General features: G+C 38.9%; 1 non-coding gene across 1 annotated transcript; it reads right to left on the reverse strand.

Moving 5' to 3' along the window:
- Positions 1 to 3,534: 3,534 nt before the first annotated feature.
- Positions 3,535 to 3,748, reverse strand: LOC118638084. Its single transcript, XR_004961042.1, has one exon. It is a non-coding gene; the product is annotated as a small nucleolar RNA U3 (small nucleolar RNA).
- Between the last annotated feature and the right edge of the window lie 432 nt (positions 3,749 to 4,180).

Here is a 4,180-nt window from a genome sequence, read left to right on the forward strand (position 1 = left end):
CTAGACCAAATGGATTTAATAGATATCTACAGAGAACTACACCCCAAAACTACAGAATTCACATTCTTCTCAAGTGCACATGGAACATTCTCAAAGATAGACCACATGTTAGGGCACAAACTAAGTCTCTACAAGTTCAAGAAGATTGAAATTATAACAAGCATCTTCTCAGACCACAATGGTATGAAACTAGAAATCAATTGCAAGAAGAATATACAAAGACATTTTAACACATGGAAGCTAAATAGAATGTTATTAAACAATGAATGGGTCACCGAGGAAATCAAGGAAGAAATCAAAAACTTCCTGGAAACCAATGAAAATGAGGACACAACAATACAAAATCTATGGGATGCAGCAAAAGCAGTTCTGAGAGGGAAGTTTATAGCACTACAGGCCTACCTCAAAAAAGAAGAAAAATCTCTAATAGACTACCTAACCTCACAACTTAAAGAACTAGAGAGTAAACAAAAAGAAAACCCCACAGCAAGTAGAAGAAAAGAAATAGTAAGGATCAGAGCAGAAATAAACGACATAGAGACCAAAAAAACAATCCAGAGGATCAATAAAACAAAGAGCTGGTTTTTCGAAAAGATAAACAAGATTGATGGACCCTTAGCTAGACTCACCAAGAAACAAAGAGAGAGAACCCAAATACATAAAATCAGAAATGAAACAGGAGAGATAACAACTGACCCTACAGAAATACAAAAGATCGTTAACAACTACTATGAAAAATTATACAGGCAACAAATTCGAAAATCTAAGCGAAATGGACAAATTTTTAGAAACACATAGCCTCCCAAAATTGGATCAGATAGAGATTGAAAACTTGAACAGACCAATAACAACAGAGGAAATTGAAGATGTAATCAAGACTCTTCCAGCAAACAAAAGCCCAGGCCCAGATGGCTTCACAGGGGAGTTTTACCGAACATTCAAAGAAGAACTAATACCCATTCTCCTCAAACTATTTCAAAAAATTCAAGAAGAAGGAAGACTGCCAAACTCGTTTTATGAAGCCAGCATAACTCTAATTCCAAAACCAGAAAAAGACACAACAAAGAAAGAAAACTACAGGCCAATATCCCTGATGAACATAGATGCCAAAATCCTGAACAAAATACTAGCAAATCGAATCCAGCAATACACCAGAAAAATTATCCACCATGACCAGGTGGGATTCATCCCAGGGATGCAAGGCTGGTACAATATTCGCAAATCCATAAATGTGATACACCACATAAATAAATTGAAGAATAAAAACCACATGATCATATCAATAGATGCTGAAAAAGCCTTTGACAAAATCCAGCATCCATTTCTGATAAAAACGCTCAGCAGTGTGGGAATTGAGGGATCATACCTAGACATAATAAAGGCCATATATGAAAGACCTACAGCCAACATCATACTCAATGGGCAAAAACTAAAAGCATTTCCCTTAAGAACAGGAACAAGGCAAGGATGCCCACTTTCGCCACTCCTATTTAACATAGTACTGGAAGTCTTAGCCACAGCAATCAGACAGGAAGAAAAAATAAAAGGGATCCAAATTGGAAAGGAGGAAGTGAAATTGTCATTATTTGCAGATGACATGATACTGTACATAGAAAATCCCAAAGACTCCACCAAAAGCTTACTAGACTTAATAAATGAATTTGGCAAAGTAGCAGGATACAAAATTAACGTCAAGAAATCGATGGCATTCTTATACACCAATGATGAACTCACAGAAAGAGAAACTAGGCAAACAATCCCATTTACCATTGCGGCAAAAAAAATTAAGATACCTAGGAATAAACTTAACCAAAGAGATAAAGGACCTATTCGCAGAAAACTACAGATCTTTGAAAAATGAAATAGAGCAAGATGTAAAAAAGTGGAAGAACATACCCTGTTCATGGATTGGGAGAATTAACATCATTAAAATGTCCATATTACCCAAAGCAATCTATAGATTCAACGCAATCCCCATCAAAATACCAACGGCATACTTCAAAGAATTAGAACAATTACTTCAAAAGTTCATATGGAACCAAAAAAGGCCTCGAATAGCCACAGCAATCTTGAAAAGGAAGAACAAAGTTGGAGGGATCACAATACCAGATTTCAGGTTATACTACAAAGCCACCATAATCAAAACAGCCTGGTACTGGCACAAGAACAGGTATATAGACCAGTGGAACAGAATAGAGAACCCAGAAATGGACCCTAGGCAATATGCTCAATTAATATTTGACAAAGGTGGCAAGAGCATACAGTGGAGTAAGGACAGCCTCTTTAATAAATGGTGCTGGGAAAATTGGACAGCTACTTGCCGAAAAATGAAACTAGACCATCAACTTACACCCTACACCAAAATAAACTCAAAATGGATAAAAGACTTAAATGTAACTCATGAATCCATAAAAATCCTAGAGGAGACTGTGGGCAACAAAATCTCAGACATCATACGCAGCAGAATTTTTACTGACACATCACCTAAGGCAATAGAAACAAAGGAGAAAATGAACACATGGGACTACATCAAACTCAAAAGCTTCTGCACAGCGAAAGATACAATCATCAAAACGGAAAGGCTACCCACTGTATGGGAGAGCATAATTGCCAATGATATATCAGATAAGGGGTTAATTTCCAATACATATAGAGTGCTCATACAACTCCACAAAAGGAAGACAAAGAATCCAATTAAAAAATGGGCAGAGGAACTAAATAGACACCTCTCCAAACAGGACATACAAATGGCTAAGAGACATATGAAGAAATGTTCATCATCACTAATCATCAGAGAGATGCAAATCAAAACAACAATGAGGTATCACCTCACACCGGTCAGAATGGCCGCCATCAACAAATCATCAAACAACAAGTGTTGGCGAGGGTGTGGAGAAAAGGGGACTCTAGTACACTGTTGGTGGGAATGCAGACTGGTGCAGCCACTATGGAAAACAATATGGTGCCACCTCAAAAAATTAAAAATTGAACTCCCATTTGACCCAGTGATCCCACTTCTAGGAATATACCCTAAGAAGCCTGAAACACCAATCAGAAAGAATATATGTACCCCCATCTTTGTAGCAGCACTATTTACAATCGCTAAGATCTGGAAACAGCCCAAGTGCCCATCAGTAGATGAATGGATTAAAAAGCTGTGGTACATATACACAATGGAGTACTACGCAGCGGTAAGAAAGAAAGATCTCTTATCCTTTGAGACTACATGGAGGGACCTGGAAAGTATCATCCTAAGTGAAACAAGCCAAGCAGAGAAAGACAAATTTCATATGATCTCACTGATTTCTGGAATATAATGAACATAACAGTTTGAGGACAATCCCCTAAGGAGTGGGGAGCTGAGAGAGGGATGAACAACAGAATTTATATGCATGTAGGCATGAACAGTGGACATGGACAACAATCGGGGGAAGGGGCAGGGAGGGAAGGGGGAGGGGGGAACCACTGGGGGAAAAAAGGAGAATCATTTGTAACAAAAATTAATCAATAAAAAAAAAAAAAAAAAAAAAAGAAACCACTCAGACTGCATTTTCTTCCTCTTACTCCCCCAATGAGGGAGAAGAACAATCATCAGTAGCCAAAAGCAGTTGTATAAGCAACACCAGAAGCTGGCTTCACGCTCAGAAGAAAACACTGCACCTCCTCCTCATGGTGTCAGGTGCTCTACACATTCAGATAAACTTCTCTAGTAACAAATTACAGAAATGATCCCTGAAAGTATAGTCTTCTGGTTTCATCATCTATTAAGTGAACGTGATAATAGTATACACTTCCCAGAGTAGTTGTGGAGATTAAATGAGTTAATATGTGAAAAGCACTTATCACAGAGGAAACACCCAGTAAATGACGGTCATTATTATCACATATTGCTACAGACCAGCATTGGCCTGTGGGAACCGCTGGCAACCCATTCCTCTTACAGATGAGGCAAACCTGAAGTCCAGAGCATGACTTTTCCAACCAACGTCCGTGGCCAGTTACTGAACGTAGGAGTAGAGTTCAGATCTCTCAGCCAAGTCTCCTGTGTCTCTGAAGTCTCCTAGAAACAAGTGAATTTGACAAATGGCTGGGGTGGGGAAGTCCAGTGCCTGGAGGTGGGGGTAGGAAGCCGGCACTTTAGCAGGGTACAGTGACCAGACACCATGACCAGGAAGTCTGG

This window comes from Molossus molossus, unplaced genomic scaffold (assembly GCF_014108415.1).
Source record: "Molossus molossus isolate mMolMol1 unplaced genomic scaffold, mMolMol1.p scaffold_m16_p_20, whole genome shotgun sequence".
NCBI classification, from domain to species: domain Eukaryota; kingdom Metazoa; phylum Chordata; class Mammalia; order Chiroptera; family Molossidae; genus Molossus; species Molossus molossus.